General features: G+C 41.4%; 1 protein-coding gene across 5 annotated transcripts in view; it reads left to right on the top strand.

Moving 5' to 3' along the window:
- Positions 1 to 22,141, top strand: part of ralgps2 (Ral GEF with PH domain and SH3 binding motif 2) — a 144,219-nt gene that overhangs the window by 5,254 nt on the left and 116,824 nt on the right. The window contains exon 1 of one of the 5 annotated variants that reach the window (XM_046300690.1): positions 3,471 to 3,577. The exons of the other annotated variants lie outside the window; for them this stretch is intronic. The gene's annotated coding sequence lies outside the window, so the exon portion shown is untranslated. Of the gene's footprint in view, positions 1 to 3,470; positions 3,578 to 22,141 lie in introns of those variants that run through there. 5 annotated transcript variants of the gene reach the window in all.

Genomic DNA, 22,141 nt, shown 5'->3' with positions numbered 1-22,141 from the left:
AGTCCATGAGTTGTTGTGATTCTGGATGGCCAGATAGCAACAAACAGTAGTTTCATCTAGTTCTTGATACCAACTGTGACTGTATTTGAGACAAGTGCTCATTGTGCAAATTTGACGAAAAAAAGTTTACATGTTGTCAACAATCTAAGCCAACCCTGTCTATCTTGCCCTCCTAGTTTTGCGCGTGTTTGGTTTTTATTGCTGAATAACCAACCCATCTATTGGCTGGGGACGGGGCAGCCTTATGAGACTGACAAGACAGATTGCAGAGTAGGCATACAACTGACTGACTGAAGACATGAGGGGGATCTTCATCCTACTCAGTCTTTTTCCTTCTGGCCTGTGTCATTAAGTCTAACTAGACTCAATGGTCCAACAGTAGGAGGTTTCTCTCGCTATCTCTCCGCCTTCGTCTGTCAATTCCACTGACTGACACTGCCTGTCCCTCCTGTCACCCAAGTAACGTCTGGTGTCAGGTAAAGACCGAGAACTCACAAAGCACCTTTTTGTTTCCTTATGATCCTACAATGTTCCATCATGTCACTTTAAAGCCCGTTTTGGACTATTCATATCTGTGGGAGACTGGTAGGTTGTGTGACTGGGAGTATGTGGGGTGTCTGATGGTGCTGGCTGCCTACTGAAGTGGGTGTCTGTATTGATAATGCCTGACTGAATGAAGGGGGGTGTATGCGTGCAAATGTGTGGACCGGAATGTGTCACTGTGATAGCAGAAGGTTACGTCTGTGTTCTGTGCCCATGCCCTGTGGTCGAGGGCCCATGGGGTCCTGTACCAGTCTGTCTGCCAGCTTAGCCGTTGGGCTGTCACTCAGGAGAATGTTTATCGACTTTCACTTATAAATCCACATATCACAGTAGGGTGGAGACTAATCACGGTTTACATTGAGCAATGACAGACCAGTCTTTGAGCAATTAGGATAGTCTGTCGGCTTTTAAGAGCCCGGGGTACTATCTTCCTTCCTACGTCAGCAAGACAAAGGAGCTGATTGTGGACTACAGGAAACGTAAGGGTGAGCACACCCCCATCAATGGCGCTGTGGGTCAAGAGCTTGAAGTTCCTCGGTGTCCACATCACTAAGCAATTAACATGGTCCACACAGTTGGGAAGTGAGCACGACAGCTCCTCTTCCTTCTCAGGGGGCTGAAAAGATTTGGCATGGCACCTCAGATCCTCAAAGTTCCACAACTGCACCACTGAGATCATCTTGCTTGCCTACATCACCACCTGGTACTGATACTGCAAGGCACCCGACCGCAAGGCGCTATAGAGGGTGGTAACTACGGCTCACAACATCACTGGGGCAGTGCTCCCTGCCATCCCGGGACCTCTATACCAGGCGGTGTCAGAGGAAGGCCACCCAAGGCATAGACTGTTCTCTCTGCTACCGCACGGCAAGCAGTACCAGTGCACCAATTCTGGAACGAACCGAGCACTGAACAGCTAATACTCCCAAGCCACAAGACTGCTAAATAGCTAATCAAATGTCTACCTGCTACTGCCTTATCTATCCTGTTGCTTGGTCACTTTAACCCTACATATGTACATACTGTACAGTGCCTTCAGGAAGTATTCACATCTCTTGACTTATTCCACATTTTTTGTTTTTACAGAATGCATTAAAAATTGGATTCAATGATATTTTGTCACTGGCTTACACGCAATACCCAATAATGTCAAAGTGGAATTATGTTTTTAGAAAAGTTTACAAATGAAAAGCTTATTACCTTTTTCGGATAGGGGGCAGCATTTTCACTTTTGGATAAATAGCGTGCCCAGAGTGAACTGCCTCCTACTCTGTCCCAGATGTTAATATATGCTTATTATTATTATTGTTATTATTATTATTAGTAGTAGTAGTAGTAGTAATAATAATACTGAAGTTTCTAAAACTGTTTGAATGACGTCTGTGAGTATAACAGAACTCATATGGCAGGTGAAAACCTGAGAAAAATCTAACCAGGAAGTGGGAGGCAGAAGTGCTCATTATAAAAATTCAGAAACCAAAACATATTTTACATAGGTTTAAAGATTAACTTCTTGTTAATCCAACCACAGTGTCATATTTATAAAATGCTTTTCGGTGAAAGCATACCTAGCCCAGAACATACCTAGCCCAGAATATAGCCCAGTTACAGTTACGTTAGCTCAACTGTCCCGTGGACAGGACACCAATCCCGAAGAAGTTTTAACCAATTTTGTTTTTTAATTTGGGGCCGATAGACAAGTTCCTTACTTTCTTCCACTTGCTTCATTCATTTTTTGAGGTAAGCCTATACTGTAATTACAGCATTAAGGCCAGTCATATTTTGACAAATATATATATAATTAATATTAACATCAAGGCTTTATTCTGTCGCACAGATGGGTGAGAAAAGCCAGTGCCTGTTGCACACCACAACATCATTGCAATCTGAGCAGTCTACATTTTGAAACTTTTTAACCGTAAACGTAATTGTTTAACACCTGGCTGTTCTTAGCCAAATTCCTACCATAGGAATGCAGAGGGAATTACTTTATAAACCCTTCCTCATATGTCATTGAAACCAGTAGGTTATTTCTCTAATTTCTCTCACATCCTATTGGGGCGACAGGGTAGCCGTTGGGTAGAGCGTTGGACTAGTAACCGAAAGGTAGCAAGTTCGAATCCCTGAGCTGACAAGGTACAAAATCTGTCGTTCTGCCCCTGAACAGGCAGTTAACCCACTGTTCCTAGGCCGTCATTGAAAATAAGAAGTTGTTCTTAACTGACTTGCCTAGTAAAATAAAGGTAAAAATAAAAAATTGGTTTTCAAATAACTTTTTTTGTTGTCCAGCAGCCGTGAACACGATCTTAGTCATATTAGCCAGTTGTTTCATCTTTATCTTCCCCCATTCTGAAATATATTTTCATTTGTCATTTGTCTGGGCTGTTGAGAACGGCTTTTTTCGGCAATTGCATTTGGGAACATTTGCATGCATAGCCTACTGCGGTGCACACATTCACTGCTTATGTGAAGAAATAATTTATGAACATTTTTAAGCTAAACCTTCAGCTCTGTTGCAGAAGCCTCATTGCTTTTAAAGGTATTGTTGATGTACAGTGGTTGTATGAATTTGGAATCTATCATCCCACAACTGTCCCAGGTCTGTTTTTGGAATATTTATTTCTGACACAGAATGACAAGCTGACCAATAGATAATGTTGGGTAACTATGGGGGATAGTAGATTGACATGGGCTAATGCTCTTTCTGTTCTCCACTCATCTTGTTGCCAGAGGAAATGTCTAACTTCAATATGTGCCTCGGAATTTGATAATTTCATGCACCGTTCCATCCCTGACTTTGGTCTTCACTTGTAGTGACGCCTGAGGACATGATCTCATGACGTGCATTGGCTAATAAGAATTGAGATCTGAGAGAGCCATGTGTGATAAGTGCTTCGGAGCAGGGCGATTGGCAGCCGGGAGAAGCAAATTATAATTATTATATTCAGTCCAAAGACGACATAATGGCCACTGGCTGCAAAGCATGGATTATTTTTTAGATGGGCGTTACTGCCGCCGGGAATTTCGAGACCTGGTAAGTAATCATTTCACTGTTAGTCTACACAGCATGTAACAAATAACTATTTTATTTGTGTAGAAATTAACCTGGGTTTAAACATTTATTTTCCCCAAAGAGAACCAAGCCTGGAATACTACTCCTGTGTCTATCATTAGAGTCCCTCTTGGCTTGCCCAGATTTCCCTTTTAGAGCCTCAGCTTACCCTGTGAGTGAAGTGCACCTATTTGAAGTGAACTGGAAGCCCCTTTCTCCATATTTTCTTTGTTGTACTACTCTACTCAGTCTCCCTGGCCTGTGTAGGAGGCATCAGTTTATAACATAAATTTGTGCTCCGTCTGTAGATATCTTCACACCCCAAAGAGCACACAGACACACAGTTGGGAGGGAACCTGACCAAGATGGTGTGTAACATGTTTTACATCCTGATGGGCACATGTCTAGCAAGGGATTCTCCAGGGACCTGTGATGCCACTGTTCACACTCAAGACCAATGGGTGGAAGTATAACAATCACTTTACTGGGCATTACTACTCAGTGCACTGACCTTAGCTTGGGCTCTGAAATGCAGACGACCGCAAAAACCCGCAGTGGGAGAAAGAAACACTTGGGATTGAAAACAGTTTGTATTGACACTTTAATCTCCCTCCTAGAACCCATGAAGGCCTTACCTTGGGTAGTAACCACCCAGCCCTCTGGGTGTCTGGTCCCTGTGGCTCGGCTCACCACTGCTGGCCTGTCTGGGTAAGCTGAGCTGTTAGCTGGTTGTGTCATGGAAAGCTGTGAACTTGGTCCAGAGCCCTGAGAGAGGATCATCAGATAAAAGCTCAGCTCACTGTCTGCCCTATAGAGCCAAGGAGGACGCACGCACGTGTACACACTACGCGTTATCCTCTTCTTCCCTTGTGATATCCTCTCAGGTTTACTATGGGCCTGTGATTTTAAAGAAAACGACACTTACCACCTCTTTCCCCACCTCTGTTCCTTCCCACGCTTTCTCTCTGCCTGTTGGGTATAGACATGCAGTGAATGTTGATGGTGTGTCAGAAACTTGAGATGACTTGTGTGTCACTGAGATTTATTCTGAATGGAGCGAGACGAGATGGCAGAAGTGTCTATTACAGGCATGACCACTGAGTGTGTGTGTGCTTCCTCTACAACTGAGGCAGGTTTGGACATGCAGGGACCTGGATAAACATGCTCTTCCACTCTGAGGAACGTTTCTGGAAGTTTCTTTAGTATCCTTTTTAAAATTCCTTTTCTATTTTGCCATATTTTTAACCGAGCTGTTTCACAATTTCTGAACCTACAGTGCATTCAGAAAGTATTCAGACCCCTTGACTTTATCCACATTTTGTTGCAGCCTTATTTTAAAATGGATTGAAAAAAAAAGATCTACATTAATCTACACTCAACCCCATTATGACAAAGCAAAAACAGGCTATTTTGTTTTTTGTGCAAATTTGATTAATAATAAACTAATTATTTACTTAGGGGCTCTGAAATTCAGAGCCCAAGCTCTGAATTCAGACTGTTTTACTATGAGACTTGAAATTGAACTCCGGTGCATCTTGTTTCCTTTGATCATCCTTGAGATGTTTCTACAACTTTATTGGAGTCCACCTGTGGTAAATTCACTTGATTGGACATGATTTGGAAAGGCACACACTTGTCTATATAAGATCCCACAGTTTTTTTTAATTTTTTTTTTTTTTAACCTTTATTTAACCAGGCAAGTCAGTTAAGAACATATTCTTATTTTCAATGACAGCCTGGGAACAGTGGGTTAACTGCCTGTTCAGGGGCTGAACGTCAGCCCGGGGGTTTGAACTCGCAACCTTCCGGTTACTAGTCCAACGCTCTAACCACTAGGCTACGCTGCCGCCCCATTGCATGTCAGAGAAAAATCCAGCCATGAGGTCTAAGGAATTGTCCGTAGAGTTCCGAGACAGGATTGTGTTGACGCACTGATCTGGGGAATGGTACCAAAACATTTATACTGTATTGAAGGTCCCCAAGAACACGGTGGCCTCCATCATTCTTAAATGGAATAAGTTTGGAACGACCAAGACTCTTCCTAGAGCTGGCCGCCCGGCCAAACTGAGCAATCGGGTTGAGAAGGGCCTTGATCAGGGAGGTGACCAAGAAACCGGTGTCACTGACAGAGCTCCAGAGTTCCTCTGTGGATGGGAGAACCTTCCAGAGGACAACCATCTCTGCAGCACTCCACCAATCAGGCCAGACTGAAGCCTCTCAGTAAAAGGCATATGAATGCCCGCTTGGAGTTTGCCGAAAGGCACCTAAAGGACTGACCATGCGAAACGGGAATTCTAAAAACCTGTTTATGCTTTGTCATAATGGGGTATTGTGTATAGATTGAGGGGGGGGGGGTGTTTAAATAATTATAGAATAAGGCTGTAAAAAAAATGTGGAAAGAGTCTAGGGATCTGATTACTTTCCGAATGCAATTGTATATACATTTTACGGACACAGTATTAGTTATTTTTAATCCCACCCTTGAGCTCCACTGAACCCCTCCCACCTATCTCTGAACACCATCCATTTTTTATTTATTTCTGTTCGTGATATATTTTTCAACTTTAGTTTCCTTTGTGTGAAAGTGGAAGGGGAGGGGAGGCTGGGAGACACTGGTGGAAACAATGCCGTGCCTATTTAAAAAAACACACATGCCGTGCCTATTTAAAAAAACACACAAAAAAACAACAACAACAATTCAATAGAAATGAGTGTTTGGAAGGCCATGCATCCTGCATGTACTTGTCTTCTGTGAGGAGAAAAATACATTAATATTGTGTGCGTGTGGCCCCTGGCCATGTTGCTCTGTAGGAGAGGTGGCCCAGAGGTTTGAGCAGCTCTTTCAGGGAGGGAGAGAAAGAGCGAGGGGATGAGAGGTGTGTAGCGGTTGAAGAGATGCAACTGTTTGTTCAGGCCGCAGCTGTTGCTCCTCTTCCATAAGACAGTGCCCCCCCCCCACACACACACACACACACACACACTCTCACTCACTCACTCTGACAGAAGCATACAATGTAACATTGTTCTGTTCTTTGTGGGAAAGAAGAAAGGATCAATCCATCATGACTGTGTGATGGAAAAATAACAGCCCATATATATACTGCCGCCCTCTGCTCTGCCTGCTTTTATTCCAATGAGAGGGGGCTCTACTGCTCTCGCTCCTCTTCTAGTTCTCTCCTTTTCTCAGAGGTTTTATACAGATCTTCTTTCGTGTGTGTGTGTGAGAGCATGCATGAGCATTTGGGTGTCAGGCTTTGTTCCTTTCCAGCGTGCAATGTGCACTCTGACCCAGTGAACTTTGAGAGCAAACACTTGTGTGTCTGTGTTCCCCTCCACGCGTATAATAATAATAATAACAATAATAATAATAATAATAATAATACCCCTTTTGTACACAGATTTAAATCTCAGTCATTTACCATGCCTGCTTTTTTGTTGTTGGTGTATCTGAAAAAGGTGCAATGTCCTCATTGGTTATACCCACATAGGTGATTGAAAGATGAACTGTTTTGCCGGTCGTTGTGGTAATACTATGGAAGTTTAGATGCCAATCACCATATAAATTCAATGATGAAAAATCCGGGAAGGAGGAGAGATGACTAGAAATGTTTCGGTTGACCTTGTGCATTTCAGGTAAAATAACAACTCAATGTTTATATCCCAGGACAAATTTACTAGCAACAGCAAGCTAGCTAAATTGAACCTCTTAGCTAGCAAGTGCAAGCTAACTAGCTAAATTGCCATACATTTGTTTATGCTTTCCGACCTGTCCCCAAAAGAATGTACCTTTTCCAACAATGCAGAGTTAAGATCAATTGAAATAGACACGAGGAATAAATACACAGTGATTACCGACTAACAAAACGAGTAAAAGTAAGATTGCTATATAAAGGGGGAACCAGTACTGAGTCGATGTGCAGGGGTACGAGGTAACTGAGGTAGCCATGTACATATAGGTAGGGGTACATTGACTAGGCAACAGGATATATATTGTGTGTGCACAGTTAGTGCAACAGCGTTAGAGCAAAAAAGTTTCAATGCAGGTAGTCTGGGAAGCCATTTGATAGCTATTTAGCAGTCTTGTTTTAGTAGTATTATGGCTTTGGTCCTTTTGGGCCTTCCTCTGACACTGCCAGGTATAGAGGTCTGGGATGGCAGGAAGTTCGGCCGTCCGTAGAAATTGTTGTCCTGGCACCACGCTGCCAGTCCCTATAGGCTGCCTCGTCGTCGGTGATCAGTCCTACTATCATTGTCATCAACAAACTTGATGGTGTTGGAGTCGTGCGCAGTCGTGGCTGAACAGGGAGTACAGGAGGGGACTAAGCACACACCCCTGAGTATGCGTCCTCCTAGTCCGTTTGTGAATGTTAACCTGTTTAAAGGTGTCACTCACATCAGCTACAGTAAGCAAGGTCACCCAGCCGTTCGCGACAACTGGTGTTCTCATGCATGGTTCAGTGTTGCTTGCCTCGAAGCAAGTATAGTAATTTGCTAGCCCTGCTACATCCGTCGAGTGTCTGAGCTGGCGTAGGATTTGTACTTATTCTTGTATGGACGCTTTGCCTGTTTCACACATCAGCGGTCGTAGTGGTTTTTCTTATACGTGTCTGGATTTCTTATACGTCTCCTTGAAAGTGGCACTTCTAGCCTTTTAGCTCTGTGTGGTTGCTGCCTGTAATCCATGGTTTCTGTGGGGACAACATTGTCAATGCACTTATTAATGAAGCTCGTTACTGATGTGGTTTACACAATGTTATCAGATGAATCCCGGGACATATTCCAGTCCTGCAGCTTAGTAGAAAAAACAAATAGTTGTATAGCCTTGTCTTATTTTCACTACGTCTTGGAAACATAGGATATTACAGTTTTAGGACCCGTCGGCGGGAAAGTCTCGAACTGAGCTTATCCAGTTGTTCTCCAGTGACTGCACTCTCGCAAGAAAAACAGAGGGCAGTGGCGGTCTACCTGCTCATCGACATAATCTCGTCATGACGCTGCCTCACTTGCCTCTTGCACCGCTGCTTCCTCTTTCGAGTCCCGTGATCAGGGTCTGGTCTGAGGTAAGCAGAATGTCTGGAGCTGCAGACTTGTTGAAGTAGAAATCTTTATCTAAATCAAGGTTAGTGATTGCTGTTCTGATGTCCAGAAGCTGTTTTCGTCATAGGAAATGACGCAGCATTGGTCAGGAGCCCGTGACACTGGAGCTATCCACCGCAGCGCTATCTCTCTGACCCAGAGTTTTGCTTAGTGAAGCAGCTTCAAAGAGGAGTTGCTACACATTGTAGAGTCTGTTCCACTGCTTTGTTCATATGCCTGACTAGTGTCAGTACTGTTGCACAACTATTTTGCGCATATGTCAACACCGCTACACTAAGTAAACTCTGATAGTGCAATACATACAGCAGTATTTTCCTATTTTTAAAGGCATGTGCAGTGCACAGAAACGAGTGCAAGTCTTAAGTTTGTTACTTAGTAGTTGTGTGTGACTAGAAGTATAAAACATCACCCGTAGCCTTTCCAATGAATGTGTAGTTGGGACCATCTGTGGCTATTTAGCTGCTCAACTACCTCCCAACAACGTGGGATAGAAAATAAATAACAGAAGAGGGGGAGGGTGCTGAGTTTCAAAGGAGCTCAGAGGGAAGGATGAGTGGAGGGTCACACACACCGCTTATCTTTCTCCAGCTCATAAAGCAGTCCTAACCCAGCTCTTATTATAGACCCATGCAGAGATAGGGCCAGCAGGATCAGAGCTCTACATGCTTCTACAGTGCTGCATGCTGGACAGTTTTGGTCAACATGGAAAACACACAGGAGGTCATATAGGGAGTGTTCAGCTACATCTCTCTTGTTTTCCTTTGGTCATGGGCACAGATTTGCAGATGTTATCGCAGGTGCAGCGAAATGCTTGTTTCTAGCTCCAACAGTGCAGTAATAACACCTAGCAATCACATAATACCCCCCAAATAAATGAAGAAATATCAGAGTGTGTGTGTGTGTGTGTGTGTGTGTGTGTGTGTGTGTGTGTGTGTGTGTGTGTGTGTGTGTGTGTGTGTGTGTGTGTGTGTGTGTGTGTGTGTGTGTGTGTGTGTGTGTGTGTGTGTGTGTGTGTGTGTGTGTGGACAGTATATGAATATAAGCAGTAGTTATTGAGGATGAACCATGACTAGAATACAGTGTATATACAGTTGGAATTGGAAGTTTACATACACTGTAGCCAAATACATTTAAACTGTTTTTCACAATTCCTGACATTTAAAATCTAGTAAAAATTCTGTCTTCGGTCAGTTAGATCACCACTTAATTTTAAGAATGTGAAATGTCAGTATAATGGAGAGAATTGTTTATTTCAGTGTTTTCTTTCATCACATTCCCAGTGGGTCAGAGGTTTACATACACTCAATTAGTATTTGGTAGCATTGTCTTTACATTTTTTAACTTGGGTCAAACTTGGGTAGCATTCCACGAGCTTCCCACAATAAGTTGGGTGAATATTGGCCCATTCCTCCTGACAGAGCTGGTGTAGATGAATCAGGTTTGTAGGCCTCCTTGCTCGCACACACTTTTTCAGTTCTGCCCACAATTTTTCATAAGGATTGAGGTCAGGGCTTTGTGATGGCCACTCCAATACCTTGACTTTGTTGTCCTTAAGCCATTTTGCAACAACTTTGGAAGTATGCTTGGGGGTGTTGTCCATTTGGAAGACCCATTTGTGACCAAGCCTTTAACTTCCTGACTGATGTCTTGAGATGTTCCTTCAACATATCTGCATCATTTTCCTGCCTTATGATGCCATCTATGACTCAAATGATGTCAATTAATCTTTCAGAAGCTTCTAAAGCCATGACATCATTTTCTGGAATTTTACAACTTGTTTAAAGGCAAAGTCAACTTGGTGTATGTTAACTTCTGACCCACTGGAATTGTGATTATAAATTCAATAATCTGTCTGTAAACAATTGTTGAAAATATTACTTGTCATGCACAAAGTAGATGTCCTGACTTGCCAAAACTACAGTTTGTTACAAGAAATTTGTAGAGCTGTTGAAACACTTAGGTTGGAGTCATTAAAACTTGTTTATGTAAACTTCTGACTTCAACTGTACATATAAAGTGGGAAAAACGGTATGTGAACATAATTATAGTGACCAGTGTTCAATGACTATGTACGTAGGGCAAAGCAGTCTCTAATGTTCAAGGCAGGGTATTGGGCGGAAGCTGTTTTAACAGTGCAATAGCTTGTAGATGGAAGCTGTTTATCAGTCTCTCGATCCCAACTTTGTTGCACCTGTACGGTCTCCTTCTTCTAGATTGTAGGGGGTGAACAGGCTTTGGGCGGGTGGCTGAGGTCCTTTATGATCTTCTTTGCCTTTCTGTGACAGCAGGTGCTGTAGATATCCTGAAGGGCAAGCAGTGTGCCCCCGATGATGCATTGAGCTGACCGCACCACCACCTGTAAAGCCCTGTGGTTATGGATGGTGCAATTGCCATACCAGGCAGTGATGCAACCCGACAGGACGCTCTCAATGGTGTGCATCTCTAGAAGTCTCTCTACCGTTTCCTGTAGTCCACGATCAGATCCTTCTTTTTGTTGACGTTGAGAGGTTATTTTCCTGGCACCACTCCGCCACGGGTTTCACCGCTTCCAGTAGGTTGTTTCGCCATTGTTGGTAATCAGGCCTATCGCTGTGTCGTCAACAAACTTGATGATTTGAGGTGGACAGGGAGTACAGGAGTGCGCACCCCTGTGGTGCCCCTGTGTTGGGAATTTGCGTAGCAGAGTTGTTCAGGGCTCAACATTTTAAGGTGTGTCCAGGGCAAGTAATAATATAGATTTCAGTTGAATGAATGGTCAAGTAAAAAAAGAATCACATCCAAACATTAAAAAATGACTCCAATCAGAATTGAATCTGATGGCACGGCCGTGCATTGTTGGCGTTGCCTGTATTCCTATTTGCTCCAGCCTTTTTCAATAAATGTTACATTTACACAAAGCAAGAGAACAATGTAGACGGCGCTAAGAGTCCCGCAAAATATCTGGTCAAAAGAAAATAATGTATCGAATGGTCTGGACCAATAGCCAGTCGATTTTTCTCTCCATTTGATATGAATTTGACTTTGCTTATTAAGCCACCCTCTGTTTGAATTTTTTTGAATAAGGCCTAAAATATTAATGAAAGGTTAAGAACAAACAATAGCCGATATAAAAATCTAATGAGACATGAGAACAATTATACGGCAGGAAATTATGCATAAGAATAGTTTGGATAGTTCGGAAAATACTATTTTTCATTAGTGTTCATTAGTGTTCATACAGTGCCTTGCGAAAGTATTCAGCCCCCTTAAGTTAATACTTTGTAGCGCCACCTTTTGCTGCGATTACAGCTGTAAGTCGCTTGGGGTATGTCTCTATCAGTTTTGCACATCGAGAGACTGAATTTTTTTTCCCATTCCATGCTCTCCATCCAACCTCACTGAGCTCGAGCTGTTTTGCAAGGAGGAATGGGAAAACATTTCAGTCTCTCGATGTGCAAAACTGATAGAGACATACCCCAAGCGACTTACAGCTGTAATCGCAGCAAAAGGTGGCGCTACAAAGTATTAACTTAAGGGGGCTGAATAATTTTGCACGCCCAATTATTCACTTTTTGATTTGTTAAAAAAGTTTGAAATATCCAATAAATGTCGTTCCACTTCATGATTGTCTCCCACTTGTTGTTGATTCTTCACAAAAAAATACAGTTTTATATCTTTATGTTTGAAGCCTGAAATGTGGCAAAAGGTCGCAAAGTTCAAGGGGGCCGAATACTTTCGCAAGGCACTGTAAGTGTTTAATGTTCTAAAAATGCAGCTTTTAAATGGTAATAATTATGAAAGTCAGAGTCTAAGCTATTCTCAATTACAGATTTATTTTTAATTACATTTTAGGCTACAAGAAGTGAAATTGAGCAAACAATATCAAGATGGAAAAATCTGGGGAGTTTAAAGAACTGAATCTTAAACTTTTTCCTCAGCTGACAGAAATGATGTGTTGTTGGCCTAGGCCTATTAACATATTCTAGCAATGTGCAACCTGCCAAGGCCTAATGAGATCGCAGGAGGAGGCAACAATCCTTATCAGTTTATAATTATCCAGTTCTGAGGACAACAGTTTCTTTGCAGCCCATGATGATTTACAACGATCACGATGCACAGCCAGCGAGGTTCAATCTCCACTTTTCAGCGCACACAGAAAGCCAGATAGGCCTAGGCTACTACACATTTCTTTTGTGCCACAGCTCCAACAGAGTAGAATAGGCTATTGGAAAATATTTGTCTCCACTAAATATATTTTGTCACTAGCTAGGTTTCCGTCCAATGGCGACCGAATTATTATTATTATTATTATTATTTTTTTTTTTTTTTTGTGTGTGTGACTATTCAAAAATCAACATAAAACCAATATGCACATTTTACCAGCAGAAATGTTTCCTTCCAACTGACCAGTTGCAGGTAAAGGTTGTGCGTGGTGACTTAGTGCCCATAAAAATACCTTTTGCAGTTAAATTCCCATATGCCAAAATAAAAGTTAAATGTGTTTCCATCACATTCTCAACTCTACTGATGGGTCTCACAAAAAATGTTGCGTTATATAGGCAGTGTGCCCACTCTGGTATTGGCATGTACGCTCTACCCAACAGCGATATCTGAGATGTTGTTGGCTGGAGCGCACGTATAGCCTGCAATATCATGGACAAAAGAGCAAGATTTATTTTTCATTTAAAAAAAGTATTTATCTTTTATTTAACAAGGCAAGTCAGTTAAGAACAAATTCTTATTTTCAATGATTGCCTAGGAACAGTGTGTTAACTGGGGCCGAACGACAGATTTTTATCTTGTCAGCTCAGGGATTCGATCTTGCAACCTTTCAGTTACAAGTCCATTGCTCTAACCACTACCTGCTGCCCCAAGAAAGGGGCGTTAAGCTCGTCACCTTGCACTTTCACCACTCTGAAGTTAATCATAATTTATTTAATCTATAACTTAATGAACTGCATGCTTTCCTGATGAGTCGTAACGGGAGGACAACACGTCATCGCTTGACTTGAAGTTTACTTCGATATGGTTATTATATTTTATTTATATATATATTATATTTGCACAAAAGCTTTTTCACGTTCATTTTACCGACACAAATAATCACACCCTATTAGCATATTTAGTTTTGTTTACCAAACATGTTTCGGTTTCCATCAGGCCTGTCATGACTTTTTTTTTTTACCAACGTGTACTTCAAGTAGGTCTGTCCCCAACTCAACTGTTTAAAAAAAAATGTCGACCAATAGTCTTCTGTTCTTTCGACTAATCAATTGGTCTAAATTTTAAAGTGTATTTTTCCATATATAGACACCCATGTTCAAATAAAATCAACTATAATATATATAGGCTACTTTGCCTGATGCTTTAAGCACTGCAATCAAACATCAAGACCCACAAATTTACTAAAGAGGGAGCCAGAGATCAATATAGCCTAACCAGAAGAACCTGTTTCCGAGTCCTCCCGCTGCTACTGGCCATAGCAGTTTTTGTCGTTACTCTCTTGGAGTTGCTGGTAATAGGCTACACCAGCAGTCGGCAACAATATTAGATTTGGAGTGACAGGTTATTGTACCATTTCTACTGATCTGTGTGCCAGTTGTGATTTTCACATGCACATTTTTGTGGAACATTCTGGTGGTCCTTCTGTAGCTCAGTTGGTAGAGCATGGCGCTTGTAACGCCAGGGTAGTGGGTTCGATCCCCGGGACCACCCATACGTAGAATGTATGCACACATGACTGTAAGTCGCTTTGGATAAAAGCGTCTGCTAAATGGCATATATTATTATTATTATATTAATTTATAAGTCTTCATATCTCAAACTCAATGCCATGTGGTTAATGAAAATTTGATCTAAATAAAAATGATTCAAATAGTAACTTCTATTGCCAATATGTAAAAATGCTTACATAAAGCCAACATATAAAAACATTGCAGCCCGTAGGTAGAAAATATCCAGATTATTTAAATTATATTTTAAAAATAAGAATCCTATAAATAACATTTGTCTATGCATGACCGGTTTGCAAGGAACTTGAAGCATATTAACTTGGATCTGGGAGCAAACTTGCAACATTGTATTCTGGGCCCTCAGTTTCTGACACTAGTGAGCTCTGGACAGACAGCTGTAGGCTATTTGCGCAAGGGATAAGAGGCAATCAGGTAGGTCATATCAGAGCATGCCATTTCTTCCCCTTTCATTCTGTGTGGTTATCAAAAGTGAGAAAGCTGGAAAGATTTTTCAAATAGGCTACATTGAGGAACTATTATCATTCTCAATGGATGTAAAAACAGACTTTGTTTTACCTGCTTTTTGCGGCAAAGAAAAATACTTTGAGAAGTTCCACAGTGATTGTGAGTTAAGACAATCAGAAATAGTATCAGATCCCCAAATGGGCACATTTTATACGTTTACATTTGCGCACAGACCAGGTAGCCTAGGCCTAGTTCTATACGTAATTAGGTGCGTGTCCTTACTCAAGATTGACAGGAGCACCCCAAACTAAAGACAATAATTTGAAACTCCTAAATGGAATAAAATGAACTAAAAACGTTTTCCTCAAGTGTAGCCTAGGTTGTGTGCTCTGCAAACAACGTGTCCACTCGTACAATGACAACGACTGTAAGACTAATAATAAGAATACTATACTGAATTCATTAACATAAATATTAGTAACCAAACTAACATTGAATATTAGAAATTATGGTATTTAACAGTAAATGTGTTACTGGTGAGACTAGTGTGCCATCCCAGCGGCCTCCGCAATGGATTAGTCCTTCATATTTATTTTTTGGTAGGATGGTTGCTAGGGGACGAGAACATTGTCTATGGGCGGCAACCTCCTGTGTAGGTCACTCATTTTCAGTCACCCTTTGGCTGATGGTGTTACACCTCCCTTATTTTTTAAAACTTAAGCTTGAGGACAGATTTTTAATGTAAAAATATTTTAGTTATAATTTTTCTTCCCATAGGGCAAGTGGCAAAAAAGTAATGTCAAGCCCTGGTGTTGTTTCCTACCTTCACAACTTGGTCGGCCCGTCAGGAAGTCCAGGACCTAGTTTCACAGAGAGGGGTATTGACATAATACCCTGAGCTTAGTGATGATCTTGGAGGGCACTATGGTGTTGCAAGCTGAACTCTTTCTCTTGTCCAGGTGTGCAGTTCAATGGCGATTGCGTTGTCCGTGGATCTGTTGGGGCGGTATACGTATTGTTACCGGGTAAGATGTAGGTGATATGATCCCTAACTAGCCTCAAAGCACTGCGGGGCGATTTGGTTCAGTTACCTTCGCTTTCTTGGGTACAGGAACAATGGTGGACATCTTGAAGCAAGTGGGGACAACAGGCTGGGATATGGAGAGATTACGGACACTCAAACACTCCAGCCAGCTGGTCTGTACATACTCTGATGTGTGTGCCTAAGCTAAGCTGCATTGTAAGGGAGGAAATGAAACCGCTTCCACAGGCTTTACCGTGCCTGTCGGTACCAGAGCCATGGCATTGTTCTAACCCAGCCTGTGAGTAGGGAGAGATGGTGTGTGTTTGAGAGAAAGGGAAACTGTCTGTTACAGAGAGTGTGTGTTTTAGACGGGTGCCTGTGCTTTGTCAGGTTCCAGCACGTCGGCCCTCTAAAGGCTATTCCACCCAAAATCCCTGGGGCCCGACTGGCACCTTCTCCTGGGAAAAGGATGGTGTGGGTGTTACCCAGGTAGGGTGTGTGCTGTTACACTTGGTAGCTATTTGAACGTGAAAGGCCAGGCTATGATAAGGTTATTAGAGATAAACCTATTTTGCTCCAGCTCCAGCGCGAAGCCCGTTGTATCTATTCCTTGACAAAACCAGACACGTGCGGTCTGTCTGACATCTTGTTAGACAAACCAGAGTTAAAATGTCTGTTAGCTAGCTAGTAGTGTTGAGCTATTCGTGCTTTTGAGGTCCATTCAGTTTGGGTTAGATTATTAAAAAAAAATGCTAGTGTTGATAATTTAAAACAATAAATAAACTATGCATTATTTGGGTTGACTGCTGTAACACAGATTTTTCTTTTAATACTCGTCCAATGAGGGTATTGACTGCCCATTACTGCTATTCACTTACTAACCTTAATTTATTCACATTACTTTAGTTTAATACAATATTTTATTTTAGTTATATTATGTTGTTTGTGTGCTGTTCCGCTTTAACATGTTTTTTTCACGTTTAGATTATAAGCCTGAGAGAAAGAATAACATGTTTTGCTCAGGCACCTGTGAGAGGCCCATTGTAGCTGTTCCTTGACAAAAGCAGACACACCTGTTGTCTGTCTGTTAGCTAGCTAGTGAACTTAAGGTGTGTGTGTGTCAGCTAGTGAACCTAAGACCTGTCTGATGAGTTATCTGTATAGTTGCCAGTTTCCCCCTGTGCTTCCTACTAGTGTTTTTTTCTTTCACTTTTGCTCAGTGTACACATGCTGCTCTTCCTTTTATTAATTTGCACAATTTCTCATTTTATTTTGCTTGAAAATTACTACACATAGAAAATGACATTTGGTAGCAACTAGCTATGCTTGTATAGCTTTGAGCTGGATTTGTCTGTCTTTGCTATTTTATATTTGTTGTCGCTCGTTAGCATTGAGCCAACAGTATCTGATTTCTCTACTTGTTTGTGCTAATTTTGTTAACCCATGGGCCTCTGACCAGAAGGCTTTCTTGCGTTTTTAGCACCCCCTTCTGTGCTATACCATTAATACAGTAAATCCCAGGATGAGAGAAGGATTGTATGACGATGAAAATCTGGATACCCCCCAAGCCTAATGTTTATCACTAATTAACCATTTATTCACATTACTTTAATAAAATGTTTTATTTGTGTATTTTATACATTTAAAAAAAAATGTTTTTCAATCCAAGTAATTTCATCTCTATAGAACTGCTGCCTATGCGCTCTGACAATTTCTGTAGTTCTGCAAAGTAAGGCATACTTTTATGGCTGCTGAATACAAACTATTGATCACTTAGAATATGTATTTTCAGGTAGGGATCTCATGAACAGGGTTGCCGTGTCTTTTTATTTCAGCCAAATTGGGATACTTTGAAGAAAATGTATTTGTTGCGGGTTTTTGGGCTACTTCGGAATTGCATGGCGGCCACCATGGCTATGGCTTAAAAATAGAATAGATGCGTGTCTAGAAATGACTGTGACAAAGCACAGGAAAACGACTAGGGGCTCTTAGAGTGCATTGCAAATATTTCCTCGGAGGTGGATAAAATCACATTCTGTCTGTCGACTTTCCTTATGGAAAACCATAGCAAGTGAAGGGTTTTACACATGCTAAATTCTTGGGTCTCGAGCGCAGTGCGAGTGGAAATTTGAAATGGAAGTTATGGAGCTCCCTTGTGTGCGTCTGTAATAGGGAGAAGTTCACAAGGAAACTGACATTAAATGTGGATAATGATACAGTTGCATCTCTTGGCCACCAATTAGCATATTAATTCCTATGCAGGCTACTGTAGCCTACCATTTTATATAATAAATATGTTGAAATGATGATGATGATATCACTGGAGTCATTGCAAATCAATTTGTTACACTTGTGTAGCCTACCTGGAGCTGGCAAACATATTTAATAAATAGCCTTTAACTTCAGTTCATTGTTGTTGTAGCCTTGTGTTATTATGCAATTATTAGTGGCTATATTTATTTAGTGAAATTGTAAGTTAATGTGACCATGATCACAATTGATATGTCGCAATTGCCGATCAGTTGTTAGACTGCATGAAATGGAAGGTAAATCAGTCAGATTATGCCACAGGTTAAAAAAAAAAACTGGCTGTTGTTGACAAGCATAGGCCAATTCAGTTCATATCCATATTTTTATATTTGATTATGTGATTTGAAATGACAACCCCATCCTCAGTAGTCTGTTCCAGCAGGCTTTTGGGCAATGGAAGCATTTCTCACCTCGAAGTTGCCTCGCTGTTCATGTTGAAAAAAATGAGTCTGTCAATTGGAACTAAGCAAGCTGCTACGTCATTAATCTTAAAATAAAGGTGTAAAATAAAAAAATTAAAACATACAGGAACAATACATTTCAGTTAGAAATTCGGTTTGAGTAGAGGAATGAATTGGTGCGATATGATTTGATGCACTCAAATTTGTTGCATAAACACATTATTTTCTATTTGAAATCTGCCGCTCATGAGCTGGGCCTCTGAGTTGACTTCTGTGTGTGTTAGGGCTGCACAATTAATCAAATTCAGATCAAAATTGCAATTTTGAGATGTGCGATATCCATATCGCAAGAGGCTGATATGTTCTCTTTTCTTTGACACTGTTAATACAACAAAAACTAGACGATGGTACAACCTCCAATGAGAGACGCTGGATTCTGTTAATTCACGACATACACATTCCACACCATCTCTGCTTTGAACTGTCAATTGATTTCAGGAATCAGTCACTGATATGGGGTAACCACTGCTTAGTCTGTTGGTCTATGTTGAACAATGATATTACTGCATCTGACTATGGAGAGATGGTGACTGACTGACTGATTTTTGTCAACTGCAGTCCAGGAGAAGTTGTTCCTAATCTGTAGCGCCATGGCTCAATATGGGATCAATGATGTGTCACACACACTCACACCTTTGTGAAATTTCAGGATGTTTTGGGGTGTAAAAATGTTTGACAATTAAGTGCTATTTTCCCTTACCCCGTAAGTTTAAAATGGCATTTAAACAAATTCAGGACATGAAAACAAGTTTTCATACCCTTTCAGGACATTTGGGTGATTTGCTAGGACATTGGGCTAGGACATCCTGATAAGGTTGGAAAACAAGTACACACACCAGATTTTCCGTCAAGAAAATTTGGCGCCAGACAACGTGACCGAGAAGATTTTGATTTACTGGGTATTTGACAAATATACCAGACATCCATATGCTTTGGGTGCGAAACGCATTAGTGTCCAGCCACGGTGCTCTAAATCACATTTAGATTATTGTAATTCATTTAAACAGTAGAACAGTGTCTTCATACCTGCGATAAATAAATTAATATCATTTAAAAACAATTTTTATAAAAAAAAAACATTTAGCCTAGAAGAAAAAGTTGCCTATGCAGTAATAAAACTTCAAATATAATAGCTGTATATCTTTTGCGGGAGTAAAAATGGAAACCCGTGCTCACACAACTAACACGTTTCCAAGCATTATTAGCCTATGAAGTATATTTGCCTTTGAAGTTTGTAAGTCGCTCTGGATAAGAGCGTCTGCTAAATGACTTAAATGTAAATGTAAGTTGGAGCATATCAACTGGTATAGTATTTCCATCAATGACTAAAAAGCTTTATTTTGCAATGGTTTTTCTTTTTTTTTTTGGTCCAAAAGCCAGAAATTACCGGCTAACGGAAACCATGACACACACACACACAGGATCACAATGACCTTAATAACGTCCCTGCTATTGGTATTCATGTCAGCTGAGCCTGATAGCTAGAGGCAATATGCATTTAACGTTGTGAACGGAGTGGGATGGGGTAATGCTGCTGTTATTAACCCACATTATTCTAGAGGTAAATAAATACGAATTAAGTGACTTTTTTGACAGAATCCCTTTTGATTGAAACAAACCTTTCCATACATGTTTGTCCATTTTGACCAACTGGTCAAAGTGACTTTGGACCTGAATGCCAGAACTTTCAGGAGATGGATGTCCTCAAAGTTGACCCATTTTGCATACCATGCCATGAGACATCAATGTCTTCATCACTGAAATAGTTCAACGTTTGAGTTTGATATCATTTAAAAACTGACAAACAGGGTTATCAAACTATACTTTATTTCTTGATAGAAAAAATAAAAGATTTGACATGTTTTTAGATAATTGACATTTTTAAAGTAAAGTTTTTTTTGTATAAAATAATGAAATGGTGACAACTAAGCTTTTTAAATTATTTAAATCGCAACTGTTTATGTAGTGATGAAGATATGGATATGGTGGGGAATGCAGAATATTTTTTATCTCTTGAATGTTTGGGCATTCAGATCCAAAAAGTCCCTTTCTGACAACTTCTACAATGGGCCAATATGTATGGAAGGTTTTGTTCAAATCAAAAAGGGTGTTTGAATTGAATTCAAATGGATTGAATTGATTGAATTCAAATGAATTTACCCCTAGTTCTAGCTACACTTGACATTTGACTGTCTCACTGATATCATATAGGCTTGGAACGTTGAAGTTGGATGCTTAAGGATCCTTGATGTCCTGCGTGTCTGTAGTGTAGACAGATAAAACCCTTTAAGACTCATAAAGTAGCAGATGGAGATCTCAGCCGGTTTCCTATGAGTAAGATTCAGTGACCGCTCTTCTGGCTATTGTTCCCCTGCCTTATTACTTCACGCATTACCCGACTGACTCTCCACAACAATCTGTACTGACTGCTGCTGCACCACATTTCCTCCCTCTATTCCTTCTTGTCTGTCGCTGAGCTCCGGCCTCCAGTCTTCAGCAGGAGAAGCTGGGATGAGGCCAGGCTGGCTGCTCCCCTGTGACCCACAAATCAGGCCAGACTTGTGCACATGTTACACACACACACACACACACACACACACACACACACACACACACACACACACACACACACACACACACACACACACACACACACACACACACACACACACACACACACACACACACACACACACACGTGACAGCCTTCTGCTCTGGGACCCTAACCTCTTCCTCTGTCTGTCCCTCTGCATCTATTAGTTTTCCCCCTCCATAGGCTGCTGGTGTCAGGATCTGTAGAAAGAACCCGGTTCTGGTCTGAGTGTTATAATAATAATAATATATGCCATTTAGCAGACGCTTTTATCCAAAGCGACTTACAGTCATGTGTGCATACATTCTACGTATGGGTGGTCCCGGGAATCGAACCCACTACCCTGGCGCTACAAGCGCCATGCTCTACCAACTGAGCTACAGAAGGACCACTTTTGGTGTCAGTGTTGGTTTATCATAGATGTGGCTGTGTCTGTCTCACTGGGGGAATGTGCCACTGCCAGGCTAGGAGAGGTGAGGAGAACAGACTGGCTGCACAGCCTGAGCTCTAATTATCAACCGGAGAGGGGGACCGGGAAGGGATAGGGTGCCTGTGTCTGTGTGCGCATGCATGTGGCTAAAAAAAGCCAAATCGCACTACCAAGGTCAGAGCTACTGATTAGGGACCAGTGTATTTTTCGCAAATGGGCTGGAGCCAGGCTAACAGCAAGCATGCCGCCTCCTGTGTCGGTGTGTGTGTGTACATCTACTTGCTCGTGTGTGTGTGTATATCTACTTGCTCGTGTGTGTGTGTGTGCGTACATCCACTTGCTCGTGTGTGCGTACATCTACTTGCTCGTGTGTGTGTACATCTACGTGCACGCGTAGATAATTACGTAGACGTGCGCACACAAGTAGGTAGGTCTACCTGGGCAGGCGGGTGTGG

The sequence above is a fragment of the Oncorhynchus gorbuscha genome, linkage group LG15, assembly GCF_021184085.1.
Source record: "Oncorhynchus gorbuscha isolate QuinsamMale2020 ecotype Even-year linkage group LG15, OgorEven_v1.0, whole genome shotgun sequence".
Classification (NCBI taxonomy): domain Eukaryota; kingdom Metazoa; phylum Chordata; class Actinopteri; order Salmoniformes; family Salmonidae; genus Oncorhynchus; species Oncorhynchus gorbuscha.
This window is presented reverse-complemented; position numbering and strand designations above follow the sequence as displayed.